This window comes from Bombina bombina, chromosome 5, assembly GCF_027579735.1.
Source record: "Bombina bombina isolate aBomBom1 chromosome 5, aBomBom1.pri, whole genome shotgun sequence".
NCBI lineage: Eukaryota > Metazoa > Chordata > Amphibia > Anura > Bombinatoridae > Bombina > Bombina bombina.
The window spans coordinates 17,075,138-17,100,182 of NC_069503.1; positions in this window are offsets into that span (position 1 = coordinate 17,075,138).

The following is a 25,045-nucleotide window of genomic DNA, read 5'->3' on the forward strand; positions in this document are numbered from 1 at the left end:
TTTTGACTGTGAAACATCAGTCTACTAGTGTAATCTAATTGCAGTTGCCTGCCTGCCAGAGTGTGTGCCAGGCCCACTTGCCAACTAGTGACACCACTCATATTTGTTGTAACAGTAGTGTAAATATTTTAAAAAAAACTTTTTTGACTATGAAACATCAGTTTGCTAATGTAATCTAATTGCAGATGCCTGCCTGCCAGAGTGTGTGCCAGGCCCACTTGCCAACTAGTGCCACCACTCATATTTGTTGTAACAGTAGTGTAAATATTTTAAAAAAAACTTTTTTGACTGTGAAACATCAGTCTGCTAGTGTAATCTAATTGCAGTTGCCTGCCTGCCAGCGTGTGTGCCAGGCCCACTTGCCAACTAGTGCCACCACTCATATTTGTTGTAACAGTAGTGTAAATATTTTAAAAAAAAACTTTTTTGACTGTGAAAAATCAGTCTGCTAGTGTAATCTAATTGCAGTTGCCTGCCTGCCAGCGTGTGTGCCAGGCCCTATTGCCAACTAGTGCCACCACTCATATTTGTTGTAACAGTAGTGTAAATATTTTTAAAAAAAACTTTTTGACTGTGAAACATCAGTCTGCTAGTGTAATCTAATTGCAGTTGCCTGCCTGCCAGCGTGTGTGCCAGGCCCACTTGCCAACTAGTGCCACCACTCATATTTGTTGTAACAGTAGTGTAAATATTTTTAAAAAAAAAATTGACTGTGAAACATCAGTCTGCTAGTGCAATCGAATTGCAGTTGCCTGCCTGCCAGCGTGTGTGCCAGTAGTGTAAATTTAAAAAAAAAAACTTTTTTGACTGTGAAACATCAGTCTGCTAGTGTAATCTAATTGCAGTTGCCTCCCTGAAAGATTGTGTGCCAGGCCCACTTGCAAACTAGTGCCACCTCTCATATTTGTTGTAACTGTAGTGTAAATATTTAAAAAAAAAAACTTTTTTGACTGTGAAACATCAGTCTGCAAGTGTAATCTAATTGCAGTTGCCTGCCTGCCAGCGTGTGTGCCAGGCCCACTTGCCAACTGATGCCACCACTCATATTTGTTGTAACAGTAGTGTAATTTTTTAAAAAAAAACTTTTTTGACTGTGAAACATCAGTCTACTAATGTAATCTAATTGCAGTTGCCTGCCTGCCAGCGTGTGTGCCAGGCCCACTTGCCAACTAGTGCCACCACTCATATTTGTTGTAACAGTAGTGTAAATATTTTAAAAAAAAACTTTTTTGACTGTGAAAAATCAGTCTACTAATGTAATCTAATTGCAGTTGCCTGCCTGCCAGCGTGTGTGCCAGGCCCACTTGCCAACTAATGCCACCACTCATATTTGTTGTAACAGTAGTGTAAATATTTAAAAAAAAAACTTTTTTGACTGTGAAAAATCAGTCTGCTAGTGTAATCTAATTGCAGTTGCCTACCTGCCAGCGTGTTTGCCAGGCCCACTTGCCAACTAGTGCCACCTCTCATATTTGTTGTAACTGTAGTGTAAATATTTAAAAAAAAAAACTTTTTTGACTGTGAAACATCAGTCTGCTAGTGTAATCTAATTGCAGTTGCCTGCCTGCCAGCGTGTGTGCCAGGCCCACTTGCCAACTGATGCCACCACTCATATTTGTTGTAACAGTAGTGTAATTTTTTAAAAAAAAAACTTTTTTGACTGTGAAACATCAGTCTACTAATGTAATCTAATTGCAGTTGCCTGCCTGCCAGCGTGTGTGCCAGGCCCACTTGCCAACTAGTGCCACCACTCATATTTGTTGTAACAGTAGTGTAAATATTTTTAAAAAAAAACTTTTTTGACTGTGAAAAATCAGTCTGCTAGTGTAATCTAATTGCAGTTGCTTGCCTGCCTGCCAGCGTGTGTGCCAGGCCCACTTGTCAACTAGTGCCACCACTCATATTTGTTATAGCAGTAGTATAAATAATTTTAATAAAAACTTTTTTGACTGTGAAACATCAGTCTGCTAGTGTAATCTAATTGCAGTTGCTTGCCTGCCAGCGTGTGTGCCAGGCCCATTTGCCAAATAGTGCCACCACTCATATTTGTTATAACAGTAGTGTAAATATTTTTTAAAAAAACTTTTTTGACTGTGAGACATCAGTCTGCTAGTGTAATCTAATTGCAGTTGCCTGCCTGCCAGCGTGTGTGCCAGGCTCACTTGCCAACTAGTGCCACCACTCATATTTGTTGTAACTGTAGTGTAAATATTTAAAATAAAAACTTTTTTGACTGTGAAACATCAGTCTGCTAAAGTAATCTAATTGCAGTTGCCTGCCTGCCAGCGTGTGTGCCAGGCCCACTTGCCAACTAGTGCCACCACTCATATTTGTTGTAACAGTAGTGTAAATTTAAAAAAAAAAAACTTTTTTGACTGTGAAACATCAGTCTGCTAGTGTAATCTAATTGCAGTTGCCTGCCTGCCAGCGTGTGTGCCAGGCCCACTTGCCAACTAGTGCCACCACTCATATTTGTTGTAACAGTAGTGTAAATATTTTTTTTAAAAAAATTGACTATGAAACATCAGTCTGCTAGTGCAATCGAATTGCAGTTGCCTGCCTGCCAGCGTGTGTGCCAGGCCCACTTGCCAACTAGTGCCACCACTCATATTTGTTGTAACAGTAGTGTAAATATTTTTTTAAAAAAAATTGACTGTGAAACATCAGTCTGCTAGTGCAATCGAATTGCAGTTGCCTGCCTGCCAGCGTGTGTGCCAGTAGTGTAAATTTAAAAAAAAAAACTTTTTTGACTGTGAAACATCAGTCTGCTAGTGTAATCTAATTGCAGTTGCCTCCCTGAAAGATTGTGTGCCAGGCCCACTTGCAAACTAGTGCCACCTCTCATATTTGTTGTAACTGTAGTGTAAATATTTAAAAAAAAAAACTTTTTTGACTGTGAAACATCAGTCTGCAAGTGTAATCTAATTGCAGTTGCCTGCCTGCCAGCGTGTGTGCCAGGCCCACTTGCCAACTGATGCCACCACTCATATTTGTTGTAACAGTAGTGTAATTTTTTTTAAAAAAACTTTTTTGACTGTGAAACATCAGTCTACTAATGTAATCTAATTGCAGTTGCCTGCCTGCCAGCGTGTGTGCCAGGCCCACTTGCCAACTAGTGCCACCACTCATATTTGTTGTAACAGTAGTGTAAATATTTAAAAAAACAACTTTTTTGACTGTGAAAAATCAGTCTACTAATGTAATCTAATTGCAGTTGCCTGCCTGCCAGCGTGTGTGCCAGGCCCACTTGCCAACTAGTGCCACCACTCATATTTGTTGTAACAGTAGTGTAAATATTTTAAAAAAAAACTTTTTTGACTGTGAAAAATCAGTCTGCTAGTGTAATCTAATTGCAGTTGCCTGCCTGCCAGCGTGTGTGCCAGGCCCACTTGCCAACTGATGCCACCACTCATATTTGTTGTAACAGTAGTGTAAATTTAAAAAAAAAACTTTTTTGACTGTGAAACATCAGTCTGCTAGTGTAATCTAATTGCAGTTGCCTGCCTGAAAGATTGTGTGCCAGGCCCACTTGCCAACTAGTGCCACCTCTCATATTTGTTGTAACTGTAGTGTAAATATTTAAAAAAAAAAACTTTTTTGACTGTGAAACATCAGTCTGCTAGTGTAATCTAATTGCAGTTGCCTGCCTGCCAGCGTGTGTGCCAGGCTCACTTGCCAACTAGTGCCTCCACTCATATTTGTTGTAACAGTAGTGTAAATATTTAAAAAAAAAAACTTTTTTGACTGTAAAACATCAGCTTGATAGTGTAATATAATTGCAGTTGCCTGCCTGCCTGCCAGCGTGTGTGCCAGGCCAACTTGACAACTAGAGCCACCACTCATATTTGTTATAACAGTAGTGTAAATATTTAAAAAAAAAAAATTTGACTGTGAAACATCAGTCTGCTAGTGTAATCTAATTGAAGTTGCCTGCCTGCCAGCGTGTGTGCCAGGCCCACTTGCCAACTAGTGCCACCACTCATATTTGTTGTAACAGTAGTGTAAATATTTAAAAAAAATAACTTTTTTGACTGTGAAACATCAGTCTGCTAGTGTAATATAATTGCAGTTGACTGCCTGCCAGCATGTGTGCCAGGCCCACTTGCCAACTAGTGCCACCACTCATATTTGTTGTAACAGTAGTGTAAATATTTTTTAAAAAAACTTTTTTGACCGTGAAAAATCAGTCTGCTAGTGTAATCTAATTGCAGTTGCCTGCCTGCCTGCCAGCGTGTGTGCCAGGCCCACTTGTCAACTAGTGCCACCACTCATATTTGTTATAGCAGTAGTGTAAATATTTAAAAAAAAAACTTTTTTGACTGTGAAACATCAGTCTGCTAGTGTAATCTAATTGCAGTTGCCTGCCTGCCAGCGTGTGTGCCAGGCCCACTTGCCAACTGATGCCACCACTCATATTTGTTGTAACAGTAGTGTAAATTTTAAAAAAAAACTTTTTTGAGTGTGAAACATCAGTCTGCTAGGGTAATCTAATTGCAGTTGCCTGCCTGAAAGATTGTGTGCCAGGCCCACTTGCCAACTAGTGCCACCTCTCATATTTCTTGTAACTGTAGTGTAAATATTTAAAAAAAAAACTTTTTTGACTGTGAAACATCAGTCTGCTAGTGTAATCTAATTGCAGTTGCCTGCCTGCCAGCGTGTGTGCCAGGCCCACTTGCCAACTGATGCCACCACTCATATTTGTTGTAACAGTAGTGTAATTTTTTAAAAAAAAACTTTTTTGACTGTGAAACATCAGTCTACTAATGTAATCTAATTGCAGTTGCCTGCCTGCCAGCGTGTGTGCCAGGCCCACTTGCCAACTAGTGCCACCACTCATATTTGTTGTAACAGTAGTGTAAATATTTTTTAAAAAAACTTTTTTGACTGTGAAAAATCAGTCTGCTAGTGTAATCTAATTGCAGTTGCCTGCCTGCCTGCCAGCGTGTGTGCCAGGCCCACTTGTCAACTAGTGCCACCACTCATATTTGTTATAGCAGTAGTGTAAATAATTTAAAAAAAAACTTTTTTGACTGTGAAACATCAGTCTGCTAGTGTAATCTAATTGCAGTTGCTTGCCTGCCAGCGTGTGTGCCAGGCCCATTTGCCAAATAGTGCCACCACTCATATTTGTTATAACAGTAGTGTAAATATTTTTTAAAAAAACTTTTTTGACTGTGAGACATCAGTCTGCTAGTGTAATCTAATTGCAGTTGCCTGCCTGCCAGCGTGTGTGCCAGGCCCACTTGCCAACTAGTGCCTCCACTCATATTTGTTGTAACAGTAGTGTAAATATTTAAAAAAAAAACTTTTTTGACTGTAAAACATCAGTCTGATAGTGTAATATAATTGCAGTTGCCTGCCAGCGTGTGTGCCAGGCCAACTTGACAACTAGAGCCACCACTCATATTTGTTATAACAGTAGTGTAAATATTTAAAAAAAAAAAAATTTTGACTGTGAAACATCAGTCTGCTAGTGTAATCTAATTGAAGTTGCCTGCCTGCCAGCGTGTTTGCCAGGCCCACTTGCCAACTAGTGCCACCACTCATATTTGTTGTAACAGTAGTGTAAATATTTTAAAAAAATAACTTTTTTGACTGTGAAACATCAGTCTGCTAGAGTAATATAATTGCAGTTGACTGCCTGCCAGCATGTGTGCCAGGCCCACTTGCCAACTAGTGCCCCAACTCATATTTGTTGTAACAGTAGTGTAAATATTTAAAAAAAAAAAACCTTTTTGACTGTGAAACATCAGTCTGCTAGTGTAATCTAATTGCAGTTGCTTGCCTGCCAGCGTGTGTGCCAGGCCCATTTGCCAACTAGTGCCACCACTCTTATTTGTTGTAACAGTAGTGTAAATATTTTTAAAAAAAACTTTTTTGACTGTGAAACATCAGTCTGCTAGTGTAATCTAATTGCAGTTGCCTGCCTGCCAGCGTGTGTGCCAGGCCCACTTGAAAACTAGTGCCACCACTCATATTTGTTATAACAGTAGTGTAAATATTTAAAAAAAAACTTTTTTGACTGTGAAACATCAGTCTGCTAGTGTAATCTAATTGCAGTTGCCTGCCTGCAAGCGTGTGTGCCAGGCCCCCTTGCCAACTGGTGCCACCACTCATATTTGTTGTAACAGTAGTGTACATTTTTTAAAAAAAACTTTTTTGACTGTGAAACATCAGTCTGCTAATGTAATCTAATTGCAGTTGCCTGCCTGCCAGCGTGTGTGCCAGGCCCACTTGCCAACTAGTGCCACCACTCATATTTGTTGTAACAGTAGTGTAAATATTTTTTAAAAAAAACTTTTTTGACTGTGAAACATCAGTCTGCTAGTGTAATCTAATTGCAGTTGCCTGCCTGCCAGCGTGTGTGCCAGGCGCACTTGTCAACTAGTGCCACCACTCATATTTGTTATAGCAGTAGTGTAAATATTTTAAAAAAAACTTTTTTGACTGTGAAACATCAGTCTGCTAGTGTAATATAATTGCAGTTGCCTGCCTGCCAGCGTGTGTGCCAGGTCCACTTGCCAACTAGTGCCACCACTCATATTAGTTGTAACAGTAGTGTAAATATTTAAAAAAAAAACTTTTTTGACTGTGAAACATCAGTCTGCTAGTGTAATCTAATTGCAGTTGCCTGCCTGCCAGCGTGTGTGCCAGGCCCACTTGCCAACTGATGCCACCACTCATATTTGTTGTAACAGTAGTGTAAATTTAAAAAAAAAAAACTTTTTTGACTGTGAAACATCAGTCTGCTAGTGTTATCTAATTGCAGTTGCCTGCCTGCCAGCGTGTGTGCCAGGCCCACTTGTCAACTAGTGCCACCACTCATATTTGTTATAGCAGTAGTGTAAATATTTAAAAAAAAAACTTTTTTTGACTGTGAAACATCAGTCTGCTAGTGAAATATAATTGCAGTTGACTGCCTGCCAGCATGTATGCCAGGCCCACATGCCAACTAGTGCCACATCCTATATTTGTTGTAACAGTAGTGTAAATATTAAGAAAAAAAAACTTTTTTGACTGTGAAACATCAGTCTGCTAGTGTAATCTAATTGCAGTTGCTTGCCTGCCAGCGTGTGTGCCAGGCCCATTTGCCAACTAGTGCCACCACTCATATTTGTTGTAACAGTAGTGTAAATATTTTAAAAAAACTTTTTTGAATGTGAAACATCAGTCTGCTAGTTTAATCTAATTGCAGTCTGCTAGTGTAATCTAATTGCAGTTGCCTGATGCTGCCAGGCCCATTTGCCAACTAGTGCCACCACTCATATTTGTTGTAACAGTAGTGTAAATATTTAAAAAAAAAACTTTTTTGACTGTGAAACATCAGTCTGCTAGTGTAATCTAATTGCAGTTGCTTGCCTGCCAGCGTGTGTGCCAGGCCCATTTGCCAACTAGTGCCACCACTCATATTTGTTGTAACAGTAGTGTAAATATTTAAAAAAAAAAACTTTTTTGACTGTGAAACATCAGTCTGCTAGTGTAATCTAATTGCAGTTGCCTGCCTGCCAGCGTGTGTGCCAGGCCCACTTGCCAACTAGTGCCACCACTCATATTTGTTATAACAGTAGTGTAAATATTTAAAAAAAAACGTTTTTGACTGTGAAAAATCAGTATGCTAGTGTAATCTAATTGCAGTTGCCAGCGTGTGTGCTACGCCCACTTGCCAACTAGTGCCACCACTCATATTTGTTGTAACAGTAGTGTAAATATTTTTTTTAATGAACAAAAGTTTTTATTGAGTTTTACAGTGTATAGTTTACATTTGACAAAGAATTCCATCTCTGCTAAATTTTAAGTCATTGAACATGGTTATACAAAAGCACAAATTAAGCATAATATATTATTATCAGTAATAACCTCTCAAAACCCTGTGGAGGAGGGGACCCAGCCAGTAAGAAGACCCATGGTGCTCTATCTATCACCCCCCCCTGCCCTGGGGGAGACTGGATACATCCCAAAGGGAGGGGAAGGGTAATGGGATGTGACCCACCCAGACAAGCTGGACAGGAGCGGGAGAGGCAGGGGGGCACCCACTTCATAACTCTTTTGGTTTTAGTCAGGTGTTCTGAATCTTTGCTGTCTATTTCTATTTCTAGCTTCGGAGTACATTATCCAGGGTTCCCATATCCTCAAAAATTGCTCCTTATTGTCTAGTATGTCTGCAGAAGCACTACTCATCTGATAGTAGAAATCAATCTTATTCTTGATTAACAAAAATGATGGCACCGATGTCTTCCAGTATCTAGCTATGTTTAGTTTAGTTATCGTACAGATAAGTGCTATTAATTTATTAACTCTTGAATTCAGACCTGGTAGGGGTTCATGTAGCAGTGCCTGTGTAGGGGATAAATTAATTTGTCTTTCCAAAATTTCACTCAGAAGAGATGATGTTTGGGACCATATATTAATTACATGACAACAATGCCACCACATATGGGAGTATGTCCCTCTTTCATTGCAACCTCGTAAACAATTTGTGTTAGCCTGAATCTTATGTATTCTGGAGGGGTGAAAGTACCATCGGAATGCCACTTTTATGACATTTTCTTTTAAATGGGCACATATCGAAAAAGAAGTGCCAGACCTAAGAGTGTCACACCACTTTTCTGCTGACCAGGTGAAATTTAATTCAGACTCCCATTTTATCATGAATGGTAATTTATTTAACTTAGGAGGTGTATTGAATTGAATATAAAGTTCGGAGATTGCTCCTCTAATCCTACTGGTGGCCAGGCACAACCTCTCTACATAAGAACTAGCAGACATCTTATCGTTACCTAAAACTTCAGCTACCCTGGCTCTCAACTGAAGGTAGTGAAACCAACTGGCAACCCCCGACCTTTTGAGTTCAGCATACTGATGAAAAGTTATAACCTTAGTCCCCTCAAGAGCATCTGCAATTCGATATAGTCCCTTGTTTGCCCATTTCTCCTGTGTATCTTGGTCATAACTAGTGGATAACGTTACCAGCGGGGTCGCTTTCGATCCCCTCTGAAGCAAGGGGTATTTGGTTGTCAAGGTGTCCCACATTATCAATGTATGTGCTATGGTGATAAAGGATCTCCAATTAGTGGGTCTATCTTTTTTTTAGACCACAAGAGTTTATAAATAGGGTATGTCTTCATCATGTCTGATTCTATCTGTACCCATTGGATTTTATCTAAATGATTATGCCACAGGGTGGATTGTGCCATTCTAGCCGCGTAATAATAGGATGTTAAATCCGGCAGCCCCATCCCTCCTCCCACCTTATGTCTACTAAGGGTTTGTTTGTTTACTCTAGATCTTTGGTATTTCCATATAAAAGCTATTATGTCTTTTTGTATTTTCTGTAGTGTTGAGGTGGGTACATTTATAGGTAATGACCGAAAAAGATATAGAATTTTAGGCAGAACTGTCATCTTGACCGAAGTCAATCTGCCATATAGGGAGATATTAAGCTTGTTCCATCTGGATAGTAAATTTTTAATGTGCGTGAACAAAGGTATGTAGTTTAGTTTATATAGATGATCCAGATTGCTTGGAATGTTAATGCCCAGGTATTTCATACCCCTGTCAGACCAAGTAAAGTCAAAATTCAGTGTTAAAAGTTTTTTAGTGTGTTCTGGAAGATGTACACTAATAGCCTCACACTTATCATTATTAATCTTGTAACCCGAGATATTGGCAAATTTGCCAATAGTCGAGTATATTAGGGGGAGAGAGATCATAGGTTTAGTGACAGACAGAATAACATCATCTGCAAACAGGCTGATCTTATGTTCCTGGTCTTGTATTTTAATGCCTGTAATATCTACGTTTTGCCTGATGCTGGCTGCTAATGGTTCGATGCATAGTGCAAATAGTAGTGGTGATAAAGGGCAGCCCTGCCTGGTTCCATTAAGAATTGTTATAGATGAAGACTTATACCCAGCTATTTTAATAAAGGCAGAAGGGTTAGAATATATTGTAGAAATAGCCGCACAAAAATTTCCCGTAAAGCCCATATGTTTTAATACTAAGTCCAAATAGCCCCATCTTACACGGTCAAATGCCTTCTCTGCATCCAGGGAAAGAAACAGAGAAGGCTCAGCCTGCTTGGATGAGTAATCTATGAGATCTATTACCTTCCGAATGTTATCTGGAGCCTCCCTGTTGCGAATAAATCCCACCTGGTCCTGATGGACAAGTTTTGGGAGAATATCATTTAGCCTGACTGCCAGGATTTTGGTAAACAATTTAATGTCTAAGTTAATTAACGAGATAGGTCTGTAATTTTTACAAAGTTGCTTGCATTTTCCAGGTTTAGGCAACACTGATATACGAGCCTCTAGAAGTTCCTTAGGGATCTCTCCACCTTCTAGCATATGGTTAAATATTGTAACTAAGATGGGGCTAATATCTTGCATAAGTGTTTTATAAAAAATACCCGAGTATCCATCAGGACCAGGTGCCTTTCCAATCTTTAGACTACGGATTGCTTGTTTCAGTTCTTGAGTAGTTATTCGCGCGTTCAACTTATCTAAGTCTCCCTCCTCAATTTTAGGTAGTTTACAGGCCTGCAAAAAATTATTGGTATCTAAGGCTAAATCAAGTGGGTTACCTTGTGTCGGTATAGTGTATAGTTTTTGATAATATTGGGCAAAAGTATTCGCAATGATCTGCGAGTGATTAGAAACCTGTCCATTCGATGTTTGAATTTGTGGGACAGAAGTTATCCTAGATATTTCTTTTAATTTAAAAGCCAACATCTTGTCCGGTTTATTAGCTTGTATAAAATATTGAGCATCCACAAGTTTCAAGGATCTGGTTGCCTCGCTTGTCAGCAACTTATCTAGTGAATATTTTCTGTCTTTCAACAATCTGAGTGTCCTGTCATCATGTGTTAAATGATGTTGGGATTGCAGATTCTGTATATCTTGTTTTAAGTGCTCAATCTGTGCTACATAACCCCTATTCTGCTTATTGGATTCTTTTATCAAGATGCCTCTCACAAAGGCCTTTAGTGCCCCCCATATATGCATAGGATTAGTCACTGAGTCATGGTTTGTCTCTAAAAAGTGTGCTATTTCTGTCTGAAAACTTTGTGTGAAAACTTTGTCTCTAAATAAAGTTGGATTTATTGTCCAGCTTCTGCCCCTGTAAGGGTCAATCAAGCCAGATATTCTTGTCAACACTATATTATGGTCTGACCATGTTGCAGGCAAAATATCCGAAGCCATTATCAAAGGAGTCATGATCTGGCTAAGTAGAATATAATCAATTCTAGAATACACATTGTGTACACTAGAGTAAAATGAGTAATCTCTGGTTTTCGGGTTGATGTATCTCCAGCTGTCCACCAAATTATGATCTAATAGAAAGTCATACATGAGTTTTTTAGAGTTTTGGGAAGAAGGTTTGTGTGGGATCGATGATTTATCTAATTCTGAATTAAGTACCAAATTAAAATCTCCCCCTATGATTAGCCTTGATTTCTTCCAAGTAGTAAGCAATTTACCTATCTTAGACATAAAAAGGGCTTGAGACTCATTGGGAGCATATATGTTGCCAAGAATTACATGTGAGTCATGTATTCTGCCCTTAACAATAATAAATCTGCCTGACTTATCTATTATTACCTTATCCTCTTTGAAATTTAGGTCTGAGTGGATTAAGATGGACACTCCGCATTTTTTAGATTGGCATGTGGCATGGAATTGGGTGGGGAAACCTCTATCCCAATACTTCGGGGTTTTCACTTTTGTAAAATGGGTTTCCTGTAATAAGATTATGTGGGCCTTCAGGGATTTATATGTGTCTAGAGCCTTACGTCTCTTAACATTTGAGTGTAACCCTCTAACATTGTGAGAGACTATATTTATAGACATTTCTTAGTCATGTGAAAGATGTTCTTATTACACATGTTGAAAGACTCACCAACTGCAGTACGGCTGGGTCTCCCTCCCCCGGCAAATACAGATCTATCAGCCACTTTTTGCAATGTACGTGAAGGCATAGGTTTACCTGCTTGTAGTGCACAAGTAGTTGAGGTGGAAAAACATTTGTCAATTAGTTCAAACAACAAGAAAACAAACAACAATGAACCAGTATTGGTCATAACTAGCAATAGGAATCCTGTAAAGTTAAAGAACAAAACATCATGAAAAATAATAAAGAACATGAAAAACAATATGAACTTCGGACATATAATATCAGCACATTAGATACATGTCTCAGAAATGTCCAACATTTGAATCATTGGAATGACCCAAATGCATGAGTGAATGAATGAATGAATGAAAGGTGGATCTCTTTCTGACTAATCCTTACTAACTATTTAAACAATGACACACAGGAGTTCTGAGTCAGATCTCATCAATTGTGACAAGATTCTTGAGTTAACCCCCATAAGAAAAATCCAATGAGGTCTCTGACTCCCCCGTTTGGGGACATGAAAGAATACTTATAAGTTGTCTCTTCGACTCAGGTTGGGCTTTCCGAATCATGATTTCTCCTTGGAGTTTTCCCATTTTTGAGAACTGGTGTCCAGGTACGTGTCAGAGCTTTTCGCTGAGGTTTGGGCGATTGTGCTGGAGGGGGCGTTCCTCTACCGATGTAAAGTTTGTTCAAAATCGACTGTCCTTCCTCAACTGTGGCACAGGAAAAAGATGTTTTGTCTACTGTGAAGGACATTCGAAAAGGAAATCCCCATCTATATTTGATTTGGGCATTGGCTAGGGCTGCTACTATTGGTTTGAATTCTCTCCTTTTCCTCAAAGTAATAGGCGATAAATCAGCAAAAATGTGTATTTTGTGGCCTTCATAGGTGATTTCTTGAACTCCTCGGACAACTTGCATGATTCTATCTTTGATGTGAAAATAATGGAGTTTTGTTATAACATCTCTGTGAGCTCCCGGAGTTGGAGGCTTGGTTAGAGCCCGATGTACTCTGTCCATAAGGAGAAATGATGTCTCCTCATCCGGCAATAACTGTTGGAAGATCTGAGTTACAGTATCAGAGAGATTGTTATATTTTTCTGGTAAATTGCGTATGCGGATGTTGGATCTGCGCGATCTGTTTTCCAGATCCTCCAGATGATCTTCCAATTTCTGTATTTGAGCTTGTTGGGAGCTTACTGTGGCCTGTAGTTCCGGGATTTCTTCTACTATTTCATCAACTTTATTTTCTATAGCCGAAGTTCTTTCACCTATGTCTGCGATATCTTGCTTTAGTTCTGATAAGGCTGATCTCATTTCCTCATGAAACATTTGTTTTATTTGCTTTAAAAGGGCCTCGTTTGAGGTATTTGACTTGGGCGGAGACGGAGAGGAATCCGCTATATCTTCAACTGGTTCCATCTGTTGAGAGGAATCTAACATAGCTAGTTTCTTTTTCTTTTGTGATTTTGATAAACACTCTTTGACTGACTGCGTACGGCTTTTCATATTGAGGGCACTGTTAGGAATGATGTATTAATAGAGAGAAGAGAGAAACAAACAGAAAAACTGAAATTTATTCTGTATAGAACCTGCTTAGTGGTTTTGTAGCTTCTGTTGCATAGAACAATACCACTTTGTTGCCAATATAGCAGCCTCACAGCCCGAAATCTTTTTTAGATATCCACCTATATTATTATCTACTCAGTCATGTCCGAAAGGTTCATCCATTAACCATTTAGTCCCACATCATGTCTTCCTCTGCAAAAACTTGCAATAGTGGGCGAATTATCTGGACTGATGGAGAGGGTCTGAATAGGGTATTGTGTGTCAGGGCCGGCTAAATATACCTCTCCTGTATTCCTTGTTGCCCAAAGGCCTTTAGGCTAGAGGATGAGAGATCAGCGAGTGGAAATAGCCCCTGTGAGTACTGTATTACCCTATCTGTGGACCATCTGTTAGATGATCGTCATGTAGGATGGTAATTATGCTTCACTTTAGTCCAAAATATGAGCAGTTGCAAAAATAAAGCACTCAACTCCTCAGGGAAGCTGTCCTCACAGGACCATCATGGAGAGGGAATCTTGGATATGACCCACCAGTACTGGGACTGGCAGGAAAGGGGTGGGGAGAGAGGGCTAGTGTCTGCTGTGGATATTTCTCCAAAACTGTTAATCAGTAGTAGCCAAACAAAGCAGTTTCTGACCGCCTCAACTCTCCAGGACTGATTAATTCAGTGTCTCTCCTTATAGTCTCTAGATGTGTCTGCCTGATAAAGTTGGGGAGCAAAGTTGCAAATACTCTTTAAATGAAAGCCTGAGTGGGGGATGGTAGCTGTGATATTATTGTGCTGCAGCATGGAAATGCACCTAGTTCAAAAGTCTTTCTCCACACTTGTAATTAGGATGCTGTGCTGTTATTAATGGCTCTTGCTGCACTAAACCTCTCTGGCCCCCTCAATATATAATGTGCCAACCCCACCTTTTCCACTCCATAAAAAATGCAAAAGGAGAGAAAAGTGGTAATGAAGAAAAAAAAAAAAAAAAAAAAGAAGAGAAAAAGTGTCTTTAAAATGGCTAAATCACAATGGGCTTTTTCTCTTTTTCAATTGAGCAGATCTTCCTGTAATGGAAGGCCCACCTTGGGACACCTCTCCAGTTATTAAAGAGTTATGATGCAGGGTCTTGAATGTCTCTCCCCCACCCAGCTTCGGCCGAAAATGTGGATAGGCCCAGGGCCCTTTCTCTGCTTTATAAAGTGCCCCTTTCTCTTAGCTATGATGTCAATTAGCCCCACTAGTGCTTGACCACATCTGTTACACTGACCTTAGGTAGTTTGGTGATCTTTAAAGAACTTTTTGTGAGGCCTTTCGATCCGGTGCAGGCCGAAGCCGGGGGGTTTCCTGGTTTTGTTCTGGTTCTCAAAACCGGATTGAGTTCAGTTTTTCCCAATCTTAAAAAAGGCTCCTTGTATTGATAATCCTCTGCTTGGGGATGTTGCTCCTTATCCTTTTAAGGCTTTATTAGGTCTCAAAAAGCACTTTTTATCAGTTTAATGGAGTATATAACACAGAGCTCTCCACAAGTGCTGCTGCTTCATTAGCTGGCTAGCTCCTCCCCAGTAGTGTAAATATTTAAAAAAAAAACTTTTTTGACTGTGAAACATCAGTCTGCTAGTGTAATCTAATTGCAGTTGCCTGCCTGCCAGCGTGTGTGCCAGGCCCACTTGCCAAATAGTGCCACCACTCATATTTGTTATAGCAGTAGTGTAAATATTTTAAAAAAACTTTTTTGACTGTGAAACATCAGTCTGCTAGTGTAATCTAATTGCAGTTGCCTGCCTGCCTGCCAGCGTGTGTGCCAGGCCCATTTGCCAGCTAGTGCCACCATTCATATTTGTTGTAACAGTAGTGTAAATATTTTAAAAAAAAAAACTTTTTTGACTGTGAAACATCAGTCTGCTAGTGTAATCTAATTGCAGTTGCCTGCCTGCCAGCGTGTGTGCCAGGCCCATTTGCCAACTAGTGCCACCACTCATATTTGTTGTAACAGTAGTGTAAATATTTAAAAAAAAAAACTTTTTTGACTGTGAAACATCATTCTGCTAGTGTAATATAATTGCAGTTGCCTGCCTGCCAGCGTGTGTGCCAGGCCCACTTGCCAACTAGTGCCACCACTCATATTTGTTATAACAGTAGTGTAAATATTTAAAAAAAAAACTTTTTTGACTGTGAAACATCAGTCTGCTAGTGTAATCTAATTGCAGTTGCCTGCCTGCCAGCATGTGTGCCAGGCCCACTTGCCAACTAGTGCCACCACTCATATTTGTTATAGCAGTAGTGTAAAAATTAAAAAAAAACGTTTTTGACTCTGAAAAATCTGTATGCTAGTGTAATCTAATTGCAGTTGCCAGCGTGTGTGCCACGCCCACTTGCCAACTAGTGCCACCACTCATATTTGTTGTAACAGTAGTGTAAATATTAAAAAAAAAAAATTTTTGACTGTGAAACATCAGTCTGCTAGTGTAATCTAATTGCAGTTGCCTGCCTGCCAGCATGTGTGCCAGGCCCACTTGCCAACTAGTGCCACCACTCATATTTGTTATAGCAGTAGTGTAAAAAAAAAAAAAAAAACTTTTTTGACTGTGAAACATCAGTCTGCTAGTGTAATCTAATTGCAGTTGCCTGCCTGCCAGCATGTGTGCCAGGCCCATTTGCAAACTAGTGCCACCATTCATATTTGTTGTAACAGTAGTGTAAATATTTAAAAAAAAAAAACTTTTTTGACTGTGAAACATCAGTCTGCTAGTGTAATCTAATTGCAGTTGCCTGCCTGCCAGCATGTGTGCCAGGCCCATTTGCCAACTAGTGCCACCACTCATATTTGTTGTAACAGTAGTGTAAATATTTAAAAAAAAAAAACTTTTTGGACTGTGAAACATCAGTCTGCTAGTGTAATCTAATTGCAGTTGCCTGCCTGCCAGCATGTGTGCCAGGCCCACTTGCCAACTAGTGCCACCACTCATATTTGTTATAACAGTAGTGTAAATATTTAAAAAAAAAACTTTTTTGACTGTGAAACATCAGTCTGCTAGTGTAATCTAATTGCAGTTGCCTGCCTGCCAGCATGTGTGCCAGGCCCACTTGCCAACTAGTGCCACCACTCATATTTGTTATAGCAGTAGTGTAAAAATTAAAAAAAAAACTTTTTTGACTGTGAAACATCAGTCTGCTAGTGTAATCTAATTGCAGTTGCCTGCCTGCCAGCGTGTGTGCCAGGCCCACTTGCCAAATAGTGCCACCACTCATATTTGTTATAGCAGTAGTGTAAATATTTTAAAAAAAACTTATTGACTGTGAAACATCAGTCTGCTAGTGTAATCTAATTGCAGTTGCCTGCCTGCCAGCGTGTGTGCCAGACCCACTTGCCAACTAGTGCCACCACTCATATTTGTTGTAACAGTAGTGTAAATATTTTAAAAAAAACTTTTTTGACTGTGAAACATCAGTCTGCTAGTGTAATCTAATTGCAGTTGCCTGCCTGCCAGCGTGTGTGCCAGGCCCACTTGCCAACTAGTGCCACCACTCATATTTGTTGTAACAGTAGTGTAAATATTTTAAAAAAAAATTTTTTGACTGTGAAACATCAGTCTGCTAGTGTAATCTAATTGCAGTTGCCTGCCTGCCAGCGTGAGTGCCAGGCCCATTTGCCAGCTAGTGCTACCACTCATATTTGTTGTAACAGTAGTGTAAATATTCTTAAAAAAAACTTTTTTGACTGTGAAACATCAGTCTGCTAGTGTAATCTAATTGCAGTTGCCTGCCTGCCAGCGTGTGTGCCAGGCCCACTTGCCAACTAGTGCCACCACTCATATCTGTTGTAACAGTAGTGTAAGTATTTAAAAAATAAACTTTTTTGACTGTGAAACATCTCTCTGCTTTTTTGTGTCAGGCTCACAGCGTTTACTGTGCCCACTTGCCCAGTGGCACCACTCATATTTTGTTTAATAGTAGTGTAAGTCTACATTTAAAAAATAAATGACAGGCAGAGGCAGGCCACCCCGCAGGTGCCGTCGTGGTCGTGGTGCTGTGATTCCCTTTGACCCTTCAATAATGCCCAGTGTTCAGAGGCCACGTACCATGAATGCGAAAAGTTCTGAGGAGGACCTAGTTGACTGGCTAACACAGGACACCCAATCTTCTACAGCTTCCGCTTGGAATCTTGACGCACCATCCACCTCCAGCTTAGCTTCGGGCACCTCTCAAGTGACCACTCGCCCGCCTGCCGCCACCACCAACACTAGCACCACAGCCGCTTCACTTGATCTGTCAGAGGAGTTATTGACACATCAGTTTGAAGAAATGAGTGATGCGCAACCATCATTGACAGAGGATGTAGATAACAGTGATATGTCTTAGTCAGGCAGCATAACAGACATGGTTGATGATGATGATGTTGTACCCGCTGCTGCTTCCTTTGTTGATTTGTCAGATACAAGTGAAGCGGTTGATTTTGATGCGTCCATGGATGTCACGTGGGTGCCCGCTAGAAGAGAAGAAGAAGAGGGGGAAACAGAGAGGAGAAGGAGGAGACAAGATGGAAGCAGGGGGAGGTCGTCGCAAGGAGCTAGTGGCACAGTCAGACAGCATACATCGGCACCTGGGGTCAGCCAGACAGCACGCCAATCAACGCATGCTGTTGCCACCACCAGAATGCCATCATCGCAGAGCTCAGCAGTGTGGCATTTATTTTGTGTGTCTGCCTCTGACAACAGTGATGCCATTTGCAACCTGTGCCAAAAGAAACTGAGTCGTGGGAAGTCCAACACCCACCTAGGTACAACTGCTTTGCGAAGGCACATGATCTCACATCACAAACGCCGATGGGATGAACACATGAGTAGAACCAGCACACAAACTGAAAGCCGCCATCCTCCTCCTGATCCAGCATCTTCAGCCACGTCAACCACTGCTGTCCTCCTTGCCCCCTCTCAACCATCCGCCACTCCGTCTCTCTTCCGTAGCAGTTCCTGGTCATTTGCCCACAGTCAGGTGTCTGTCAAGGACATGTTTGAGCGTAAGAAGCCAATGTCCCAAAGTCACCCCCTTGCCCGGCGTCTGACAGCTGGCTTGTCTAAACTCTTAGCCCGCCAGCTTTTACCATACAAGCTGGTGGAGTCTGAGGCGTTAAAAAATTTGTAGCTATTGGGACACCGCAGTGGAAGGTACCCGGCAGAAATTTCTTTGCACTAAAGGCAATCCCCAACCTGTGCTCTATTGTGCGAAAGGAAGTAATGGCATGTCTGGCACACAGTGTTGGGGCAAGGGTCCATCTGACCACTGACAGCTGGTCTGCAAAGCATGGTCAGGGCAGGTATATCACCTACACTGCGCATTGGGTAAACCTGCTGACGGCTGCCAAGCATGGAATGCATGGCTCTGCAGAGGAGTTGGTGACACCGCCACTATTTGCAGGCAGGCCTGCTGCTACCTCCTCTACTCCTCCTACTCCATCCTCTTCCATAACCTCTTCCTCGGCTGAGTCCTCTTCTGCTGCTGCGTCTTACTCCACATCAACGGCACTCCCCCTGCTCTGCAGGTACTATTCCACATCCCGGATATGGCAGTGTCACGCCGTCTTGGGGTTGACTTGCCTGAAAGCAGAGAGTCACACCGGAACAGCACTCCTGTCTGCCCTGAACGCACAGGTGGATCAGTGGCTGACTCCGCACCAACTGGAGATCTTCAAAGTGGTTTCTGACAATGGAAGTAATTTGTTGGCGGCATTGAAATTGGGCAAGATGACACATGTGCCGTGCATGGCACATGTGTGTAATCTGATCGTACAATGCTTTGTGCATAAGTACCCAGGCTTACAGGACATCCTGAAGCAGGCCAGGAAGGTTTGTGGCCATTTCAGGCGTTCCTACACGGCCATGGCGAATTTTGCAGATATCCAGTGGCGAAACAACATGCCAGTGAGGCGCTTGATTTGCGACAGCCCGACACATTGGAATTCAACACTCCTAATGTTTGACCGCCTGCTCCAACAAGAAAAAGCCGTTAACGAGTATTTGTATAACCGGGGTGCTAGGACAGCCTATGCGGAGCTGGGGATTTTTTGCCAAGTTACTGGACGCTCATGCGCAATGCCTGTAGGCTCATGCGTCCTTTTGAGGAGGTGACAAACCTAGTCAGTCGCACCGAAGGCACCATCAGTGACATCATACCATTTGTTTTCTTCCTGGAGCGTGCCCTGCGAAGAGTGCTGGATCAGGCTATAGATGAGCGCGAAGAGGAAGAGTTGTGGTCTCCATCACCACCAGAAACAGCCTTATCAGCATCGCTTGCTGGACCAGCGGCAACGCAGGAAGAGGATTGTGAGGAAGAGGAGTCAGAGGAGGAATGTGGCTTTGAGGAGGAGGAGGAAGACCAAGCACAACAGGCATCCCAGGGTGCTCGTTGTTGTCACCTATCTGGTACCCATGGTGTTTTACGTGGCTGGGGGGAAGAAGATACCTTCAGTGAGATCAGTGAGGACGAGGAACCGGACATGATAAGCTCGGCATCCAAACTTGTGTAAATGGGGCCTTTCATGCTGTCGTGCCTGTTGAGGGACCCTCGTATAAAAAAGCTGAAGGAGAATGACCTGTACTGGGTGTCCACGCTACTAGACCCCCGGTATAAGCATAAAGTTGCTGAAATTTTACCGAATTCCCGCAAGTCGGAAAGGATGGAGCAGTTCAAAAATAAATAAAAAAGTATGCTTTACACAGCGTATAAGGGTGATGTCACAGCACAACGGGAATCTAACAGGGGAAGAGATGAAAGTAATCCTCCTCCTCCCACGACAACGTCGGCAAGGACAGGACGCTTTCCAGACGTGTTGTTGATGGAGGACATGCGGACCTTTTTAACTCCTATGCAAAGCCACAGCCCTTCGGGATCCAGCCTCAGAGAAAGACTCAACCGACAGGTAGCAGACTACCTCGCATTAACTGCGGATCTCGACACTCTGAGGAGCGATGAACCCCTTGACTACTGGGTGTGCAGGCTTGACCTGTGGCCTGAGCTATCCCAATTTGCAATCGAACTTCTGGCCTGCCCCGCTTCAAGTGTCCTGTCAGAAAGGACCTTCAGTGCAGCAGGAGGTATTGTCACTGAGAAGAGGAGTCGCCTAGGTCAAAAAAGTCTTGATTATCTCACCTTTATTAAAATGAATGAGGGATGGATCCCGAAGGGATTGACATTGTGCGATACATTAGAGTAAAAAAGGCCTGATGAGATGAGCTGCCTTGGGCTACAAATGGTACACACGCTGCTGTATTTTATCTTCGAATGCCGGATGACTTGCGTGACTTATCCGCCAATAACTAGGGTTCAAGCCGCAATGTTTTAGGGCACTTTATAACTGTCAAACAAACATCAATTTTTCTGGCCGCTGCTACATCAGCGGCTGCAACAATATCTTATTTTTCAGGCATTTGTACATGCCAAATTTTTCTGGCCTGTGGCTACAAAACACAAACCAAAAAAAAAAGGCACATAACAGTGATTAAACTGTTAAGAATAATACTACTTAACACACCACTCATATCTGGTGGCACAGTAGATTGCATGCGCAGTGTCCCAAATTTGAAGTAGGAGGACCGACCAAGCATCTTTTTCCATCTCCCGGTTCCTAAAAATTATCACCGGGTTCCTAAAATCGATGCCATACCTGTACTCGATTGTGCAAAAGGATGGCATATGTGGTATTTCATGCTGTTGTGCCTTTTGAGGGTCGTGGACCCTCGAATAAAAAGGCTGAAGGAGAACGACCTGTACTAGGTGTCAAAGCATCTTTTTCCATCTCCCGGTTCCTTCCTAAAAATTGTCTCCGGGTTCCTAAAATCGATGCCATACCTGTACTCGATTGTGCAAAAGGATGGCATATGTGGTATTTCATGCTGTTGTGCCTGTTGAGGGTCGGGGACACCCGTATAAAAAGGCTGAAGGAGAACAACCTATACTGGGTGTCAAAGCATCTTTTTCCATCTCCCGGTTCCTAAAAATTATCTCCGGGTTCCTAAAATCAATGCCATACCTGTACTCTATTGTGCAAAAGGATGGCATATGTGGTGTTTCATGCTGTTGTTTCTGTTGAGGGTCGGGGACACCCGTATAAAAAGGCTGAAGGAGAACGACCAGTATTGGGTGTCCAAGCATCTTTTTCCATCTCCCGGTTCCTAACAATTATCTCCGGGTTCCTAAAATCGATGCCATACCTTTACTCTATTGTGCAAAAGGATGGCATATGTGGAGTTTCATGCTGTTGTTTCTTTTGAGGGTCGGGGACCCTTGTATAAAAAGGCTGAAGGAGAACGACCTGTACTGGGTGTCCAAGCATCTTTTTCCATCTCCCGGTTCCTAAAAATTATCTCCGGGTTCCTAAAATCGATGCCATACCTGTACTGGATTGTGCAAAAGAATGGCATTTGTGGTGTTTCATGCTGTTGCTTCTGTTGAGGGTCGGGGACCCTCGTATAAAAAGGCTGAAGGAGAACAACCTGTACTGGGCGTCCAAGCATCTTTTTCCATCTCCTGGTTTCTAAAAATTATCTCCGGGTTTCTAAAATCGATGCCATACCTGTACTGGATTGTTCAAAAGCATGGGATATGTGGTGTTTCATGCTGTTGTTTCTGTTGAGGGTCGGGGACCCTCGTATAAAAAGGCTGAAGGAGAACGACCTGTACTGGGTGTCCAAGCATCTTTTTCCATCTCCTGTTTCCTAAAAATTATCTCCGGGTTCCTAAAATCGATGTCATACCTGTACTGGATTGTGCAAAAGGATGGCATATGTGGTATTTCATGCTGTTGTGCCTGTTGAGGGTCAGGGACCCAAGTATAAAAAGGCTGAAGGAGAACGACCTGTACTGGGTGTCCAAGCATCTTTTTCCATCTCCCGGTTCCTAAAAATTATCTCCGGGTTCCTAAAATCGATGCCATACCTGTACTCGATTGTGCAAAAGGATGGCATATGTGGTGTTTCATGCTGTTGTTTCTGTTGAGGGTCGGGGACCCTCGTATAAAAAGGCTGAAGGAGAACGACCTGTACTGGGTGTCCAAGCATCTTTTTCCATCTCCTGGTTCCTAAAAATTATCTCCGGGTTCCTAAAATCGATGCCATACCTGTACTCGATTGTGCAAAAGGATGGCATATGTTGTGTTTCATGCTGTTGTTTCTGTTGAGGGTCGGGGACCCTCGTATAAAAAGGCTGAAGGAGAACGACCTGTACTGGGTGTCCAAGCATCTTTTTCCATCTCCCGGTTCCTAAAAATTATCTCCGGGTTCCTAAAATCGATGCCATACCTGTACTCTATTGTGCAAAAGGATGGCATATGTGGTATTTCATGCTGTTGTGCCTGTTGAGGGTCGGGGACCCAGCCAAGTATAAAAAGGCTGAAGGAGAACGACCTGTACTGGGTATCCAAAAATCTTTTTCTATCTCCCGGATGTAGCGGTACTCCACTAGGGGGTCTCCCTTCCTCTGTCCAAACCCAGGGGTGGCCACCGGATAGTGGGACCAGAGATATAGTTGCTAAGACCGGGGTCAAGCCAGTGGGTCTATCTCCCCCAGCTGGCCTGGTCTCAGTGGACTCCCAGTCAGGTAGCGTCCTCTCTGCCCTGCAGCTCTTTCTTGGCAGGTATCGTCCCCTCTGCCTGTCTGCTTCTAGGCAGGAATAAATCCCCCTGCCACGCTGCTTCTTGGCAGGAATAACTCCGTATGCCTCCAAATAGTGGGACCAGGGCTATCGTGTCTGTATCTCCCCCAGCTGGGCTGGTCTCAGTGGGCTCCAAGGCAGGTAGCGTCCCCTCTGCCTGTCTGCTTCTAGGCAGGAATAGATCCCTCTGCCTCACTGCACACTTCCAGCAGGTAGCGTGCCCTCTGGTTTCTTATAGGCAGGAATCGATCCCTCTGCCTTGCTGCTCCTTTAAGGCAGGCCAGCTCTTTGCATAAAGGCCCACAGACTCTGTAACAGAATGCAGGGTCAGAACCTCTGCAACTGGTATACCTGAAAGAATCAGACAGCACAAAATGCAATCCCGGACCCCAACCTGTACTCGATTGTGCAAAAGGAAGTAACCTTACCATGGGTCCCAGACTGCATGTTTTATTGTTATACTCTGTCAGGGAAATTATATAACTATCAATCGTATCAATCAAATATATAATGCATCTATTGATCTCTGTAATTCGTATCTATCAAATGTATATTGCGTCTTTAGATCTATGTAATTTGTATCTATCAAATGTATATTGCATCTATTGATGTAATTCATACCTATCAAATGTATATTGCATCTTTTGATCTCTGTAATTCGTATCGATCAAATGTATATTGCATCTTTTGATCTATGTTATTCGTACCTATCAAATGTATATTGCATCTATTGATCTATGTAATCTATGGATCTATCTATCAAATCTATCGATCTCGTGGCCGGACTGCTTTGTGACAGCAACTTGTGTTTCGGCCAAATTTGAAGTAGGAGGACTGACCAAGCATCTTCTTCCATCTCCCTGTTCCGAAAATCAAGGCCATATAGACCTCCCCCGATAGGGGGATTAACAGGTATTAAACTGCTAAGAATAGTGCTACTTAGTGCTTAACACACCACGGGTCCCAGACCGCATGTTTTATTGTTATACTCTGTCAGGGAAATTATATAACTATCAATCGTATCAATCAAATATATATTGCATCTATTGATCTCTGTAATTCGTATCGATCAAATGTATATTGCATCTTTTGATCTATGTAATTCGTACCTATCAAATGTATATTGCATCTTTTGATCCATGTAATTCGTATCTATCAAATGTATATTGCATCTTTTGATCTATGTTATTTGTACCTATCAAATTTATATTGCATCTATTGATCTATGTTATCTATGGATCTATCTATTAAATCTATTGATCTCGTGGCCGGACTGTTTTGTAACAGCAACTTGTGTTTCGGCCAAATTTGAAGTAGGAAGACAGACCAAGCATCTTCTTCCATCTCCCTGTTCCAAAAATCAAGGCCATATAGACCTCCCCCGATAGGGGGATTAACAGGTATTAAACTGCTAAGAATAGTGCTACTTAGTGCTTAACACACCACGGGTCCCAGACCGCATGTTTTATTGTTATACTCTGTCAGGGAAATTATATAACTATCAATCGTATCAATCAAATATATATTGCATCTATTGATCTCTGTAATTCGTATCTATAAAATGTATATTGCATCTATTGATCTATGTAATTTGTATCTATCAAATGTATATTGCATCTATTGATCTATGTAATTCATATCTATCAAATGTATATTGCATCTATTGATCTCTGTAATTCGTATCTATCAAATATATATTGCATCTATTGATCTATGTAATTCGTATCTATCAAATGTATATTGCATCTATTGATCTATGGAATTCGTATCTATCAAATATATATTGCATCTATTGATCTATGTAATTCGTATCTATCAAATGTATATTGCATCTATTGATCTATGGAATTCGTATCTATCAAATGTATATTGCATCTATTGATCTATGGAATTCATATCTATCAAATGTATATTGCATCTATTGATCTCTGTAATTCGTATCT